Source organism: Pelophylax lessonae (genome assembly GCF_965119305.1).
Source record: "Pelophylax lessonae genome assembly, chromosome: 2".
Classification (NCBI taxonomy): domain Eukaryota; kingdom Metazoa; phylum Chordata; class Amphibia; order Anura; family Ranidae; genus Pelophylax; species Pelophylax lessonae.
The window spans coordinates 132,661,039-132,679,731 of NC_138769.1; the positions used below are offsets into that span (position 1 = coordinate 132,661,039).

The following is an 18,693-nucleotide window of genomic DNA, read 5'->3' on the forward strand; positions in this document are numbered from 1 at the left end:
TCGGATTTCCAGATTGTCAACACTATCTTTTAAAGCCCTGAAGGAGGAGGGGTTTTGAGTGCATCGGCTTCTACATCAAATAAATAAACTTTTTCCTGAATTATAGCCTTATGGTGTGACACGTCAGTCTACAGGTCAGAGTTTTGTCCATACAACTCAGAATTACGGTAAGGCCTATCTACCAATCGGATGCTCCAAAGATCATTTTAACATACTGGTGGTATCAATAGGAACAGAAAACGAATCACCTAATTCCAGCTCTAATTTGCAGCATCTTCTACCCCCCCCCCCCCCCCCAGAGCTAGTTTGTGCTTGAAGAGTGAAGAAGCTCACTGATGAGTCCTCTCTGCATTCTCCTCTTTTTTTTTTTTTAAATATAAATCTCTCCAGCCTGACTGGAATAAAGTACCACCCTTGCTCCCTGCTGTAAGCCCCGGTTCACATTTGTGCGATCATGGAGATCGTGCGGAGTGCACTGCTCCTAAATTACATGCGATCTCTGTGCGGTGCAAATTTCACCCATACACTTTGTATGGCTGAATTCGCACCACATCCACACTAAACACGCACCTGACCCTTTTTTTTTTATCCACAGCAGAATCGGATCGCATAGTGGTTCACACTAGTGCGATCCGATTCTGTGCAAACTTGCAGATCGCACTGCGATATGCGATCTCAACTGGGGGTGTCGTTAACCTTTAATTGACACCCCTGCGTATCGCATATGGCAGTGTGAACTGCCAGGGGTGCGGATGTGATGCGGGATCACACTGCATATTCGCAGTGTCCCCACATCGCACAAATGTGAACCGGGACTAAAGGGGATTAAAGGAGACTATTATAAAACTACAATACATTTTGGAGTAGTTTTATTGAATTTATTGAATACTAACTGGGATTGGATGTGTTTATTTTATATAAGACTCCCACATTTTAACCACGCTCAATGAAACACTAATGAGTTTTAGTTTCTCAATTAGGCAGAGCATAGTTGCAAAACTTTCAGAAACCATTAGGTTTTATACAAAAAAAGTGTTAGAACATACATGTTGCAGTAACATGTGGTTAAAAGAGAAGTTTAGGTTTTCATACTTAACTAGGTGGATGCAGCATTGGTCTGATGCTGCATCTGTCCCCTGCCAGTTTTAAGGCTGAGAACCAAGTTATCAACCACCACTTATCCCTCAGTTCTTAGTGCTCCATGAGCAGAGAGCTGATGACTGTCAGTCACTGGCCCTCTGCTCTAACCCCCTCCTCCACGCTCACTGGAACTAAGAGAGGGGCTCACAAAAAGGCTGAGCCAGGTGTCGGTCCAGGGATTTGGATGGATCCAGAACATATGGTGATTTTTCTCCAGCCCGGACCGGTTCTGCGACATCAGCTGAGAGTGGGCCAACAGGTCACAGGAGTGCAGAACAAACCGCAGTCCTGTGATCCATAGAAGTAGTACATGCTGCATAATACAAATACCATTGGTAATTAAATTAACCTCTTGCCAACCCATCACAGTACATATACTGTGACAGGGTGGCAGCGACAGGTGTACGTCGCTGCCTGTTTATGGTGTATGCCCCTCTTCTATCCATTTTAAATTTTTTGGGGGGAAAAGTCATTTTCGGTTTTCGGCCAAGGGCATCCTGCATTTTAGGTCCAAAATTTTCATTTCAGTGCATCCCTAATATATATATATATATTATATATATATATATATATATATATATATATACACACACACATACATACATATACATATATATATACATATACACACACACACACACACACACACACACACACACACACACACACACACACACATTCAATTCTACAAAAGGTACTACAACAAAGCATGTACAGATTATTGAAGAACGAGCCACACCAATGTACACATTGCAATGAGTTCAGCAAAATGAACAATAGACCTGTCATAGAATACAAAGCATTTTGAACTCTGAGGCAAAATTTACTACCACCTCAGGCATATCTGCACTGAACAGCAGCTTGACAACACAATTTGATGAGTCCTCTTTGAAAAATCATTTTTCATCAGATTGCAGTCAAGTATCAAGTGGAAACTAACTCTCAAAACGGAGGAGTTAGTTCAATTATAATGCTCCATCCTTCTCCAACCAGAAATGCTGGAAATGTTTTTCATTTTTTCTTCCAATTTTTTTTAAAAGGTTTTATTCTTGTCCTCAACCCCTGCTGCCATTCTGGCCTAGGCCAGAATGAGCTGTACCTGGTCCTGCAACCTCCTAGGATACATCTCCTCTCCCAGGAGTCTACAGGATATGCACACAGAGCAGCCAGAGGGAGGTTTGGGGGCAGGTCTGGTGAGTCATTGGAGTTGACTGCTTGCACCTGGAAGAGACAGCCAGCTGAAGACCAAAATGGCAGCATGTGACCTGCTGTATGGCACCCAAACAGTGGATCGCATCTAGATTTTCTGTGTAGGAGAGCGTGTGTTTTGTAGAAAATACAGGACTACAGATAAAAAAGAATGGGTGGGGGTGAGGGGGATTGCCGCTTTAAACAAGAAAAAAATATAAAAAACAGAACTTTTGGTTGCCAAAAAAAAAAAAAAAAAAAAAGAACAGTTCGAAAACAGGTCAGAAGTTCCCAAACGTAAATCAGACCTCCAGACAACAATCATTCAAAATTCACTGACGAAGTGCATTTGACCTGCAGTTTAAATCCTGACCTGCTTTAATGGAGTTTTGAATTTCCATAGACTTGTATAGGAATGCAAAATCTGTGTGATGCAAAAAAAAAAAAAAAAAAAAAAAGATTCAGTTGACACAGGCCCTTAACCACTTCCCACCCTTAGGACATATTTGTACATCCTTGGATGAGAGCATGGATATCTGGGTCATGGCTGCAGCCACAATCCGGATATAGGAGGTGAAAGGAGATTCTAATAAATTTTAATAGTCCCCAGATTTCTCCATAAAGAGGCCTGTCACAGTCCATGCTATCACAAGGGATGCGCAAATGCAAGGTATCACTGCGAACATCAGAGTGAGAGAACCAATTCTAGCAGCAGATCTCCTGTATAACTCTAAACTGAACCTGTAGGGCTTTTAAAAAGTCACCTATGGATAATTTAATGCACTGTAGTTTATCACCATTCCACGGGTGTGCACAATTTTAAAGCATGACATGTTGAGTATTTATTTACTCGGTATAACATCATCTTTTATATTTTACCCAAAAACGAGGTATTTTATTGTGTTTATATGCACTAAAATTCATTAAACTGTATTTTTTTGTGAAAAATTGCAATTGATAAACCTCTGCGCATATATCATGCGACAAAAAATTGCAACAACTAATTTATTCTCCATAGACCTTTCTGAAAAACCTAAAATGTTTGGGGATTTTAAGAAATGTTCTAGGGCTCTTTCACACGGCCGCTCCGTGTGAAAGCTCCGCTGCGGTCCTTTTTTTTTTTCACAGGGCGGATGACATTTCTGTCATCCGCTCCGTATGCCCGCATATCATCCCATCCGTTTGCGGATGATATGCGGACATAATGTAAGTCTATGGGGGTTTGCGGATGTCAGCGGATGACACCGCTGACATCCGATTTTCCTTCCTTTCCGTTTTTTGGACGGAACAAAAAGGGTTTTGTTCAGTTCCAAAAAACGGAACAGAACTGACAGGAAGAAAATCAGATGTCAGCGGATGGTATTCCGCTGACATCCACAATGCCATAGACTTACATTATGTCCGCAAATCATCCGCAAAAAAATAGGATGATTTACGGACATACGGAGCGCCCGTGTGAAAGAGCCCTTAGCAAAAAAAAAAAATCACGTTCATGTATGAGAGAAAGGTCTGAATCGGCTTGGGTTAAAGGTTGTTAAAGCGTTTGTTACCCTAAAATAAAAAAATGAAAATGGATCCGGTTTCCCTTAAAGCATAGTGCTTGTGCTGTGTAATTTGGTCCCCTGTATCGCCTAAAAAACCTGTCCGATCCTGCCAGTTTCTACCCTCCCCTCTGTACACTGACCACGGTGTATCATGGCTGCTGAGCCCTGACACCATAGTCCGTGTATGTGCCTCCGTCATCCTCTGCTATCTGCAGCTCTCCTCTGTCCCCCTCTGTCCTCCTCCCCCTCCCTGCCTGTCAGCTCTCACTAGTGCTGTTCTGCTCCCCTTCAAGCTGCTATAAAACTATGTTATCTTTAAACCACCTCCTCTGTTAAATAGCAACCCGTTATCCTAGTTCCTGGGCTTTGTTTAAAAAAGCCCTTCTACCGGTTTTCACAGCGCCTATTGGCACTCCCGTGATTCCCGGGCTCGCCCCCGCCTGCCTCAGAGGAAGTTCTCAGCCCCGCCCGCTGGAGATGTCAGATGGGGAAAGGAGAGAGACGGGAGTCACGTGAGCACTTAAAGGGTGCTATGATAACAGGTAGCAATTGTCTTTTTTTTTTTTTAAAGCACAGGCACTAGAATACAGGTTGTAATCCAACAGAGGGGATGGCGTAAAGATAACAGTGGCTTAACCACTTTAAGCAAAACCCTCTGATTTCTCAAAATGTTTTCTTAGTAAAGGCATTATTTAGGAGAGCAGGGGGACTAGTGATGCTTCAATGCAAAATACGTTTATAGACATCTAGTCTAAATAAAATAAATCCAAACAAATATATTACTGGACAAGTTGGTTGCGCGCGCTGTTTCCAGGTATCCTGGACAATATGTACTCATTGTACTCATTGTTTTCTGAACACCAGGTATGTATTCTACAACACACACAGCAATTCATATAAACAAACACAATGCCCTAACCTCTTGAGCTCCGGAAGATTTTACCCCCTTCATGGCCAGGCCTGTTTTTGCTATTCAGCAGTGCGCTACTTTAACTGGCAATTGTGTCACCAAGCAACACTGTGCCCAAATTAAATTTACATAACTTTTTTTTCAAAGCAGAGCTGTCTTTTGGTGGTATTTGATCACCACTGGGTTTTTTTTATTTTTGCTATATAAACAAAAAAAAAGACCAAACATTTTGAAATAAACACAATTTTCTACATGGTTGTAAAACCTATACAATAAAATATTATCAAAAATTTAGGCCAACATATATTCTGTTGCATGTCTTTGGGGGGAAAAAAAATCCCAATAAGTGTATATTAATTGGTATGCGGTAATTATAGCGTCTAGCAACTATGGTATATAGCTTTCTCTATTCACTTCCTCCTCAAAAGGGCACACTGATCGCAATGAGAGCCATTGACTCCTTCTGCTGTCAATCAAATATTGTGATGAGGCAGAGGCAGTGGGAGCATATGGTTCAGGATCGAGAACTCAAGTGCCCCCAAAGAAAGCAGCTTTCTATGGGGGCACTCGCCGAAGCAAAGGAGCCAAAAGTGCTGACAGGAGACCCCAGAAGACGAGGATCGGGAGCTGCTCTGTGCAAAACCTATGCATACATCAAGTAAGGATGACATTTTAACCACTTCAATACAGGGCAATTTCACCCCCTTCCGGCCCAGACCAATTTTCAGCTGTCAGTGCTCTCACACTTTGAATGACATTTAGTTATGCAACACTGTACCAAAACAAAATTTTTATCATTTTTTTTTTTTTCCAAACAGAGCTTTCTTTTGGTGGTTTTTAATCACCACTGGGGGTTTTTTAAAGTAAAAAAGGGCAAAAATTTTGAAAAAATATAAAATAAAAAGGAAAATGAAAAAATGCATTCACACATTTTTTGCATTTTGTCATGTTACAACCACAAACATAAATGTATTTCATTGGGATTTTTTGTGATAGAGGCGCAACACAAAGTGGCACGTAATTGTTAAGTGAAAAGGAAAATTATAAATGGTTTTCAAAATTTTTTACAAATAAATATCTAAAAAGTGTGGCATGCATTCGTATTCAGCCCCCTTTACTCTGATACCCCTAACTAAAATCTAGTGGAACCAATTGCCTTCAGAAGTCACCTAATTAGTAAAGAGAGTCCACCTGTGCGTAATTTAATCTCAGTATAAAATACAGCTGTTCTGTGAAGCCCTCAGAAGTTTGTTGGAGAAACTTAGCGAACAAACAGCATCATGAAGGCCAAGGAACACACCAGACAGATCAGGGATAAAGTTATGGAGAAGTTTAAAGCCGGGTTAGATAATAAAAAAATATCCCAAGCTTTGAACATCTCAGGGCGCTGTTCAATCCATCATCTGAAAATGGAAAGAGCATGGCACAACTGCAAACCTACCAAGACATGGCCATCCACCTAAACTGTCAAGAGCAAGGAAAGCATTATTCAGAGAAGCAGCCAAGAGGCCCATGGTAACTCTGGAGGAGATGCAGAGATCCACAGGTGGGAGAATCTGTCCACAGGACAACTATTAGTCGAGCACTCCACAAATCTGCCCTTTCTGAAAGAGTGGCAAGAAGAAATCCATTGTTGAAAGAAAGCCATAAGAAGTCCTGTTTGCAGTTTGCGAGAAGCCATGTAGGGGAACACAGCAAACATATGGAAGAAGGTGCTCTGGTCAGATAAAACCAAAATTGAATTTTTTGGCCTAAAAAGCAAAAAAAGTTATGTGTGGCGACATTAAAACCCTGCACATTACCCGCCTGAACCATGGTGGTCTCAGCATCATGTTGTGGGGATGATTTTCTTCAGCAGGGACAGGGAAGTTGGTCAGAGTTGATGGGAAGGTGCATGGAGTCAAATACAGGGCAATCTTAGAAGAAAACCTGTTCGAGTCTGCAAAATGACTTTAGACTGGGATGGTTCACTTTCCAGCAGGAAAAGGACCCTAAACATACAGCCAGAGTCACAATGGAATGGTTTAGATCAAAGCATATTCATGTGTTAGAATGGACCCAGTCAAAGTGCAGACCTAAAGCCAATTGAACATCTGTGGCAAGACTTGACAATTGCTGTTCACAGACGCTCTCAATCCAATCTGACTGAGCTTGAGCTATTTTGCAAAGAAGAATGAGCAGAAATTTCCCTTTCTAGATGTGAAAAGCTGAGAGGGACATCCCCAAAAAGACTTGCAGCTGTAATTACAGCGAAAGGTGGTTCTACAAAGTATTGACTAAAGGGGGGCTGAATACAAATGCAGGCTACACTTTTAACATATTTCTAAAAAAAAATGTTGAAACCCATTTATCGTTTTCATTCCACTTCACAATTATGTGCCACTTTGTGTTGGTATATCACTAAATCTTAAAATACATTTACATTTTTGATTGTAACATGACAAAAATGGGATTTTTGACTTACTGTAAAATCCATTTCTCTGATGTTCATTGATGGACACAGCTCCTGATCTTCATAACCATTAGGTTATACTGCCCCCTACAGGAGTAAGACACTAGGCAGGAGGAAGCTTGACTACACCACAGAGGGGTGGGTGCTGTATCCATCAATGATCAGAGAAACGGATTTTATGTCAAAATTTATTTTAGACAAAAAATTCAATTTTAGATTTCGTTCATTGACGGACACAGCTCCTGATCTTCATAAACATTGGGACGTCCTAAAGCAGTGTTAAACATAAGGGGCGGAACAGCAAAAAAATTCCCAAGGCTAAAACAGTAGCCAACCAGGCAACAGAAGCTTAACCAAAAAAAACTGGAGCCCACCTGAAAAAACAAATACACCCTCAAAGAGGATCAAGTCCTCTAAACAGCAGCCTGCAAAACCTTGCGGCCAAAAGAAGGATCCGCAGGTGCCAACACATCCACTTTATAGGACTTTGTGAAAGCGTGCACCGACGAAGAAAGTGGCCGCCTTGCAAACCTGCGTCACTGACACTTGATGATGACAAGCAAAGGAGGCACTAAGTGTCCTAGTAGAGTGCGCCTTGACAGGGAAAGGAGGAACCTGACACCTGATGGAATAGGCCTGAATCACCTGATCCTAGTAGCCTACGGAAGAAAAGTACTCTTTCCCCCCCGTGAGACCTTGAATGATGTCATCCAGGGTAGCACCAGACGATCCCCTTGAAAGGGGAAATCAGTCAAGGCCTTTTTAGAAGTCTGATCCACAGACCAGCATTTAAGCCAAAAGACATGCCAAAGGACCACTGCCGAAACAGAGCCGAGCCACTAGGGGAGTCGCATCCAAAGAGGCATCACAGAAACTGCAGCCCCTGAACCAGCTGGTCCACCAGCTCACTAAAGGCAGGGGGGAGCTGTTCTCCCTCCAGGTCACGGCGCAAAAGCTTAGCCCACTCGGTCAGAGTTTGTGACACCAGGGCAATGGTGAATACCGTCAGCCACAGTGTACATATTGCGAGCCACAGCCTTCGCCTTCCTGTAGGAGCCTTAGAGGCCCGGGGACTCTTCAACCGGAATCATGGTTGCCTTTTTCAACCTGGAAAATCGGAGGGTCCACCACCGATGGAACAGTCCACTTCTTAAAAAGGGACTCCTTGTAGGAGTAACGCCTAGTGAATCGCTTAGGGACCCCAAGGAAACGCTTTGGTGACAATTCTGTCAAAAAAAGGCAGGGAAAGGAAACACCTTTGCTGCTCTGGATGGCTTGTGAGTGTGAAAGGGAACCTGCGCCCCCGCCGCAGCTGCGTCCTCCATCTTCAAGATCTAAGGCACAGAAACAATCAGTGCTTCCACCAGCTCCTTTTCGTATGCGGTTGCAGATGTGGAGGAATCGTCCTCACTATCTGAGGATTCCGGGAGCGTGGTCCCAGAGCCAGCAGGGTGACCCACATACGCGGCGGCCAAATCAGATTCAAGATCTGATGAGCCAAATGAGGCAGGGGAAGGCGGTGGCTCTTTTTGCTAGCCTGTCACCTGATAGCCACCTCCACCTGGGACACAAAGAACTCCAGGACCGCCGTCAGTGCATCGATGGATGGTTGGGACCCGGAGAGCCCCGCAGCCTCAGAGTGGGGGGTCAGGTGGGGAGAAGTGCTTCAAAGACTCCATAGAAAGTCTAAAATACTGCAAAGGGACAGCCCCCACCGCGCTGGCAGCAGCACCACCTGGTCACCAGGCACAAAGTGATCCTCAGCAGATAGGGAGAGAACCCCACCAGACTCACCACTAGCAGAAACAGGCACCTGCAGCTACCAGGATAATCTGCACTCCACATGCTGCGATCAGGAACTGAAAAGATCCAGGAGTCAGCACCAGGGGATGAGGAGGGGCTCCCTCCACCAAAATCACCACCGCTATTTTCAAAGGCAAGCCACCGCAAAAGGGCCACCGAACTACACAAACATGGCCGCCGTGCATTGAAACACAGAAGCTACTGAAAAATGCCAGCCCTGCATAGCACTATGAGGCTCCCAGGGACCCAGGAGGGATCCATAGGCCTCAAGGACAGGCCCAGGCAGGCCTGGCAGGAGCCCCCATCAGGTACAACCCCTCCTCCGCACAGCCAAATGTCTGGTCGCCAGCAGAGCACCCCCTGGCCCTGTCCCCACCACAGGAGATGGACCAGACCACCCACAGTCCCAGCATAAGTGGAGGGAGGGTAGGATGGGAACAGATGAAAGGGGGAAGCCTGATGGGGAGGGGGGACCCCAGGGGGTTCGACTGTCCCAAGGAGGGGCCCACGTCCACCTCAAAACCCTCCAGGAGAGAGAGGGGGGGGAAGCTACTCCACATACCAGGAACCAGATGGGCAACGCTCCATACAGGACCCCTTGCCATCTAAATGGGGAGGGGCTGTCGGCCAGGAGGAACGCTGCGACTTGGGCTGAGACCGGTCGTATGCAACCTCGAGAGCCGATTAACTCGAAGGCCAGCCCCGTCCAGTGGGTCTATGTCGCGGCCGACCTAGCAAGGAGCTAAGGGTCTGCGCACGTTCACTGGCCTGGGCTGGGGTGGCCACTGGATCTCGATTATACAGCCTGTCGCCCAGTCCAGCAGTTGATCGTAGATCTCACAGGAAAAAAAAAAAACCCAGTAGAAAGAAAATTTCTACCTAAAAAGAAAAAAAAATTTGCCAGGACCAGAGATCCCGGCAAGGAACTAGGTCCTTACTTCTAAATAGGAAGGAAAAAAACTGGGTACCTATAGCAGGGAGAGGGAGTAGACCACCTGGGACTGCCCATAGCGGTAGCCAGATTCTTTTTCTGCCTAGTGTTCTACTCCTGTAGGGGGACAGTATAACAGGAGCTGTGATCAGGAGCTGTGTCCTTCAATTAACGAAAGAGAAGGGGTAGGAATAATTTTTCAAAGGCACTGTAAAATGTAACAATGGACTTATTATACTCGGCCTGCGCTCAGTACCTTGTTGGTAATGGTCTTAGGCTACAGTACATAAGCTACAGTACACACTGTTCAGCCAAGTACTAATTTGCTTACGTTTCTGCAACATGTCCCTTTCCTGTTCTATGTCAATAGATCTGCCTAGCATATGAGCAGTCTGATGCACGAGAGAAAAAGGTCTCAGAAATCATAAATATTCTTAGAGCGGTGTACAAACAAATCTCATAAACCCCTCACATAACCCTTCTTATTTTATTTTGCAACAATTACCAATTTCCTTTGATATTGGATAATTGTCAAAATTTAAATCAAACATTTTGTTAAAGTAAGCAAACACATAAAAAGATCATCCTCCTTTCTACATTTTTTTTTTTTTTTTTTAATTCCATAGTACAGGTATTACCATTATATAACCTTGTTTTCACATCAAAAAATATATAATAGTAATTACACTGGTAAAACCAGATTAACTAACCACTCAATATTTCATCATACTGATCATCCCAAGGAAAATGTTTCTGTTGTATTTGTTACCCAAATGGCACATCTCTATATGTTCCTTAGTGTATACTGAAACCAAAGCGGTAAACATTGGTTATATATTTTATGGGCATGTGTTCAAGTCTGCCAATTAAAATGTACAATATATAAAATATGTTGAAACATATAGCCCTGCTTATTTTTTTTCTTGCTTTCAAAACAAATAAAAAGGAATCATCCTCTGATCCAATGGTTTTGCAGAGCAGCCCTAAATCCTCCTTTTCCTGGGGTTTCCAGCCAGCGCTCTTGGGTCTCCAGCCAGCGCTCCTGGGTCCCCCCCAACCAAGATGCTTGCTATGGAGGCACTAGCGCGGGCTTGCTCACAAGTTGCACCCTGTGTCCATTGACATACACAACCAAGCTTGGCCTTGCCCCTCATTTTCCTCATTGGCTGTGCTTGACAGCAGCAGGAGGCAATGGCTCATCTGGCTGGATCTCCAGTGATAGGAGAAGGGTGCTGCTCTCAGGCACGGCTCTGGATTGAGATCAGGCTCAAGTAAGTAATGCCACAGTCCTGCAGACAGTCTGTATCTGTCTGCAAGTACTTCTGATGGGTTTCCAGGATCTGGTGCATCTGTAACATGTTACACCCTGAATATGTGTGTAACATGTTACACAAAAGTAAACTTATCCTTTACCTCTGTGTCTGTTTTGCAAACCTAACCACTTCCATACTGGGCCAATTATGGCTTTTTTTTCTATCAAATTACTCAGGACCTCCAAACATTTTTTTTTTTTTTTAGCAGAGAGCATAGCGAATAAAATGGAAAATGAATGACATTTTTTGTGTCACACGGTTTTTGTGCAGCAATTTGTTGGGAAAAAAAATAAACTTTAAAGAATTTTACACTTTTTTTTTTTAATTCTATTTGTTTCTAATAACGTTTACACCTCTTGTAATAGGAATAAACATCCATTGTATTAGGAATAAGGCATGACAGGTCCTCTTTATGGAGACACCTGGGGTCAAATAAGACCCCAGATATCTCCTTTACCCTGGAAAGCATGAGATCTGAAAAAACAAACAAACTGGCAGTGTTAACATCTGCCAGAGGTGGAAGTGACGTCATGACATCACTTTCAGGCTCCCAAGGTCAAAGAGATGGCCAGGGACCATCTTGTCCACAGCCAGCTCTATGGTAATCCGGCACGGTTACTGGATCATTAATCCGGCTTCCTGATTGTATGGGAGAGCCTGGAAAGGCACCTAAGGGTGGCAGGAGGGAACATCCCCTCCGACTGCCTGTAAAAGCAATCCAACAGCTGAATAGCAGCTAGAGTGGCTTTTACATTAGAAGGAATCTGAAAACAAAGATATCTGAATGACGCCTGTAGCAGCAGGCATTATTCAGATATCACATGACATCCTATGGGCAGGAAGTGATTAGAGAGTTTTTTTTCTGCTGTTGTGGCCCAATACTGATTATTTTCCACATTTCTCTGTCGTGTCACAACTATGGACATTTATTAACCACTTACGGACTGCCCACTGTAAATATACGCCGGTACTTTGACGTTAAATACCGGGGTTATGGCAGCAGATAGCTGCCATAACCCCGGTATTTTTTTTAAACAGTGGGCGGTCCTCTAACATAAGGGTGGTCCCAGCAGCAGATTTGCCCCGGGATAACTTATGGGCAGCAGGAGAGGTTCCCCCCCGCCGCTTCCCGGTTGTTTTCCCTACTGTCGTGAAAATTAATAGGGCTTGGAGCATAGAAACCCGCTTAATGTGCGGAAGATTAATAAGCACCAAACATTATTAATAGCTTGTACTGAAAAGTACAATTGTACCACACTTTTGCATAAGGATTTTCCAAGCCCTTGGCCATAAAAAAATGGGACAGACACGCTTGGTATATATGTGTGTGTGTGTGTGTGTAAGAGTTTCTGTGTGTCTTCATGGATGAATGGCTGTGTGAGCGTGTGTGTGAGCACGTGTGTGTGTGTGAGCACGTGTGTGTGTGAGCACGTGTGTGTGTGAGCGCGTGTGTGTGTGAGCGCGTGTGTGTGTGTGTGAGCGCGTGTGTGTGTGTGTGAGCGCGTGTGTGTGTGTGTGAGCGCGTGTGTGTGTGTGTGAGCGCGTGTGTGTGTGTGTGAGCGCGTGTGTGTGTGTGTGAGCGCGTGTGTGTGTGTGTGTGAGCGCGTGTGTGTGTGTGTGTGAGCGCGTGTGTGTGTGTGTGTGAGCGCGTGTGTGTGTGTGTGTGAGCGCGTGTGTGTGTGTGTGTGAGCGCGTGTGTGTGTGTGTGTGAGCGCGTGTGTGTGTGTGTGTGAGCGCGTGTGTGTGTGTGTGAGCGCGTGTGTGTGTGTGTGTGAGCGCGTGTGTGTGTGAGCGCGTGTGTGTGTGAGCGCGTGTGTGTGTGAGCGCGTGTGTGTGTGTGTGAGCGCGTGTGTGTGTGTGTGAGCGCGTGTGTGTGTGTGTGAGCGCGTGTGTGTGTGTGTGAGCGCGTGTGTGTGTGTGTGAGCGCGTGTGTGTGTGTGTGAGCGCGTGTGTGTGTGTGTGAGCGCGTGTGTGTGTGTGTGTGAGCGCGTGTGTGTGTGTGTGAGCGCGTGTGTGTGTGTGTGAGCGCGTGTGTGTGTGTGTGAGCGCGCGTGTGTGTGTGTGTGAGCGCGTGTGTGTGTGTGTGTGTGTGAGCGCGTGTGTGTGTGTGTGTGTGAGCGCGTGTGTGTGTGTGTGTGAGCGTGTGTGTGTGTGTGTGTGTGAGCGCGTGTGTGTGTGTGTGTGAGCGCGTGTGTGTGTGTGTGTGTGAGCGCGTGTGTGTGTGTGTGAGTTCCTGTGTCTTTATTTACAGCAAGTGAACAAAAGTGAGTTACAGGGAGTAGCTTCAAGAACTCCAATCACAGAACACGTATACATTCAAAAAACACAATAGAAACTGTGAAGTACATGCCTATGAATGGACACGAGCGAACAAAGGGCTCAACTGCCACAAGGAGCACATGGCTTTTCATTGTTCATTCATGTCAATCCATAAACATGGATCCGTTACTTGTTAGTGGGTCCAATCATACATGATTCACATATAAAGCATATTTGATAGTGACCATTCTATTTGTTCCAGTTGATGAGGTTTTATCTGCATAAGATAATAGCAGCAGCCCCTCAGTCACACCGATCGAATGTGACTAAAAAGGAGCCATCTATTAATCTTGGTACAATGCTAAGAATTTCCATATCACAAACATATCTCAGCAGTACAGGGCCCCGAACTGCAGACATAGATCTGTGCGATGGACTCTCCTTGCTACTAGTATTGTGCCATCTCATCCGATGGAAGGTTTTCACTAACAAGTCTTTCCTGCAATGACAGTTAAAGCGATAACCACTGTAAATAGTGACTAATCGGTAAAACTCGACACTGGGAGACATTATGACTAAACTAAAGAAAATGTCCACAACCAAAATTAAAAAAAAAAAAAAAAATGCTTACCGGAAAACCTATCAAAATGTTTAAACAGAGAAAATGTACCATTTTAAGAAAAAAAAAAAATAGTCATTTTGAAATTGATGGCCGCAACACATCTCAAAAACCTTTAGTAACATGTTATTAACATGATATGGTATGAAAAGAGCATCTTATAGGGTTAGAGTGTCTCAGAAGTAAAGATGGGCAGAGGTTCACCAATCTGCGAAAAAAGTGCATCTAAAAATTGTCCAACAATTTCACAATAATTTTTCTCAACATAAAAAATTGCATAGACATATATATATATATATATATATATATATATATATATATATATATATATATATATATATATATATATATATATATATATAATTTAAAGTCTATGCAATTTTTTATGTTGAGAAAAATTATTGTGAAATATTGTGAAATTGTTGGACAATTTTTAGATGCACTTTTTCGCAGATTGGTGAACCTCTTCCCATCTTTACTTCTGAGACACTCTAACCCTATAAGATGCTCTTTTCATACCCGATCATGTTAATAACATGTTACTAAAGGTTTTTGAGATGTGTTGCGGCCATCAATTTCAAAATGACTATTTTTTTTTTTTGTTAAAATGGTACATTTTCTCTGTTTAAACATTTTGATAGGTTTTCCGGTAAGCGTTTTTTTTGAAATTTTGGTTGTGGACATTTTCTTTAGTTTAGTCATAATGTCTCCCAGTGTCGAGTTTTACCGACAGTCACTATTTACAGTGGTTATCGCTTTAACTGTCATTGCAGGAAAGACTTGTTAGTGAAAACCTTCCATCGTATGAGATGGCACAATACAAGTAGCAAGGAGAGTCCATCGCACGGATCTATGTCTGCAGTGAATGAATGAACAATGAATGAACAATGAATGAACAATGAATGAACAATGAATGAACAATGAATGAACAATGAATGAACAATGAATGAACAATGAATGAACAATGAAAAGCCATGTGCTCCTTGTGGCAGTTGAGCCCTTTGTTTGCTCGAGTCCATTCATAGGCATGTACTCCACAGTTTCTATTGTGTTTTTTGAATGTATACGTGTTCTGTGATTGGTGTTCTTGAAGCCACTCCCTGTAACTCACTTTTGACACAGGAAGACACACACACACACACACACAATATCAAAAAAGATTCTGAGAAAAAGGAGAAATCTTCATACACAAGGGACAATGCTTAAAACACAATATTGGATGCCTGTGATCTTTGTGCCCTTAGATGGCACTGGATTAAAAACAGGGATGATTCTGTGATGGAAATCATGGGCTAATACTTCCAAAAGTCACTGTCTGTAAACACAGTTTGCTGTGCTATCCAAAAATGCATAGTAAAACTGTATTATGCAAAGAAATGCTGCTTTCTCTGCACCAAAGCTCACTCAAAATGGTCTGTTACAAAGTGGAAAACTGTTCTGAAGTCAGACGTATCGAATTTTGACATCCTTTTATACATTCTTGGACTAAAACCATGTGCTCTACTGCTTTATATACAGAGAAAGATCTAGGATCATAAACACAGTCATAGGTCACCTGTACAGTTCAATATCTCTACAGACAATTCTACGTTGACTGTGCAAACTATAATAAAAAATGAATATGTAACATTTCCATTTCTATGTAAATTATAGGAGGATAAAAAAGGCAAGCAAGGTTACTCTACCATGTCTTTAGTGAAACCAACAGGAAACAATCAGATTCACCCATCACAGCTTCAGTGCAAGTTAGAAAAAAAGAACTAGAACATGCAATTGACAGGAACAGCAGTATATCGTTACCCCAAAGAGATCAAGAACATACTCTGTATGTCTCTTCTGCAAACATACATGTCTTACCTGCCTGCCAGCAATGTGGTCTAAGCAGGTCAAGCAATTTTCCTACTAAAACCACTAGATGCAAAAAAGAAAAAATGCTGGATTCCCCAAGCAACACAGTCAGTGTTGATGGGGGAATCCATCCCATGGAGCTATTGTGTTCTCCTGGCAGGGAGCCTCCCCTGCCAGGAGAACAGATTATTGCTAGCAGCTATAGTCGTCTGCAATAATCACATGTAAAAATCTGACATGGTGGTTGAACCCAAGTCAATCCATCGATCGACTTGGGTACAATCCGCCTGCTCGTAGATGGATCGAATCTCAGATGGTCCCTGCTAAACCGGTTGATATTCTAACCCATCTATGGCCACCTTAAATGTACACCAAATCATGCATGTCCATCTCAGTGTAAAATTCCAGCAACCACCAGGATTAATTTTAATCGGCAGGTGCAACGTCATTCCAGGACAGCCAATCAAGATGGCTGAAGACGCCAAACCTGAAGCCCAGGCAAAAATATCAGCAATGGTACAGAGGGAAAATGGACATCACAGAATTTATTTTTCTAGTTTTGACTTGAATACAACTGACCTTTCAAATAAAATTGATTAGTATATGGCAATCACAGCAAACCTAGTGGTATTAAAAAGGAATGTGGTCAGATATAAAACCAGTGTAAAATCATCTGCGAATGGGTTTATTTAGCTAAAACAAAGCACTGAGAATTCACAAAGCCATTGAATTCATAATAATGTCTGTATGATGTTGCTTGATCCGTCGCTTCAAAATTTGTAAACATAGGAAAGGATGGTTTTATCCTGGACATAGGCAGATGCCGAAAAGATTCAATAGACCAAATGGCATTCGTCCAAGGTACAACTGTAAGAAAGTTGCTTAGCGATTTTCTAAATTTCAACCCGAAAAGCTTTTAAACCTATGAGGTCTTCAACCACAGTTCATATAAAGTATTCACCCTTTTGGAAGTTCTCATATTTTACAGACATAGAAAATCATATATATATTTTTTTAAGACTATACAGGCAGTCCCCGGGTTACAAACATCCGACTTACAAACGGAGGGAGAAAACAGGAAGTGAGATGAAATCTCCCCCTAGGAAAGGAAATTCACTCCTCTAAGTGTTATCATGGGAAAAAGGTGTCTCCACTGGAACTGTATCACCAATCCTTGTTTCCACAACAAGCCAAAATTTTCAAAATCTAGTTGTCATAGGGACAGAAAGTGAGCTGAAATCATCTGAACAGGGGTACAGACAGCAAAATAAATGGTACAGGGTTGTTAACCCTTCCCTATGCTATGCAAAAAACATAAAAATTATTATTTTGGCTGGGGCTACACTTAAAAAAATTTACCTGTTCTGACTTACAAACAAATTCGACTTAAGAACAAACCTACAGTCCCTATCTTGTTTGTAAACCGGGGACCGCCTGTATACAGTGCCTTGCGAAAGTATTCGGCCCCCTTGAACTTTGCAACCTTTTGCCACATTTCAGGCTTCAAACAAAGCTATAAAACTAATCAACAACAAGTGGGACACAATCATGAAGTGGAATGAAATTTATTGGATATTTCAAACTTTGTTAACAAATAAAAAACTGAAAAATTGGGCGTGCAAAATTATTCAGCCCCCTTAAGTTAATACTTTGTAGTGCCACCTTTTGCTGCGATTACAGCTGTAAGTCGCTTGGGGTATGTCTCTATCAGTTTTGCACATCGAGAGACTGAAATTTTTGCCCATTCCTCCTTGCAAAACAGCTGGAGCTCAGTGAGGTTGGATGGAGAGCATTTGTGAACAGCAGTTTTCAGTTCTTTCCACAGATTCTCGATTGGATTCAGGTCTGGATTTTGACTTGGCCATTCTCACACCTGGATATGTTTATTTGTGAACCATTCCATTGTAGATTTTGCTTTATGTTTTGGATCATTGTTTTGTTGGAAGACAAATCTCCGTCCCAGTCTCAGGTCTTTTGCAGACTCCATCAGGTTTTCTTCCAGAATGGTCCTGTATTTGGCTCCATCCATCTTCCCATCAATTTTAACCATCTTCCCTGTCCCTGCTGAAGAAAAGCAGGCCCAAACCATGATGCTGCCACCACCATGTTTAATAGTGGGGATGGTGTGTTCAGGGTGATGAGCTGTGTTGCTTTTACGCCAAACATAACGGTTTGCATTGTTGCCAAAAAGTTCGATTTTGGTTTCATCTGACCAGAGCACCTTCTTCCACATGTTTGGTGTGTCTCCCAGGTGGCTTGTGGCAAACTTTAAAACGACACTTTTTATGGATATCTTTAAGAAATGGCCTTCTTCTTGCCACTCTTCCATAAAGGCCAGATTTGTGCAGTATACGACTGATTGTTGTCCATGTCACCCGCCTCAGCTGTAGATCTCTGCAGTTCATCCAGAGTGATCATGGGCCTCTTGGCTGCATCTCTGATCAGTCTTCTCTTTGTATGACTTGAAAGTTTAGAGGGACGGCCAGGTCTTCATAGATTTGCAGTGGTCTGATACTCCTTCCATTTCAATATTAATCGCTTGCACAGTGCTCCTTTGGATGTTTAAAGCTTGGGAAATCTTTTTGTATCCAAATCCGGCTTTAAACTTCTCCACAACAGTATCTCGGACCTGCCTGGTGTGTTCCTTGTTCTTCATGATGCTCTCTGCGCTTTAAACGGACCTCAG

At 43.0% G+C, this 18,693-nt stretch overlaps 1 protein-coding gene across 1 annotated transcript in view; it reads right to left on the reverse strand.

The window, feature by feature from the left end:
• Positions 1 to 18,693, reverse strand: part of TMEM248 (transmembrane protein 248) — a 165,256-nt gene that overhangs the window by 125,348 nt on the left and 21,215 nt on the right. The window lies entirely within an intron of this gene.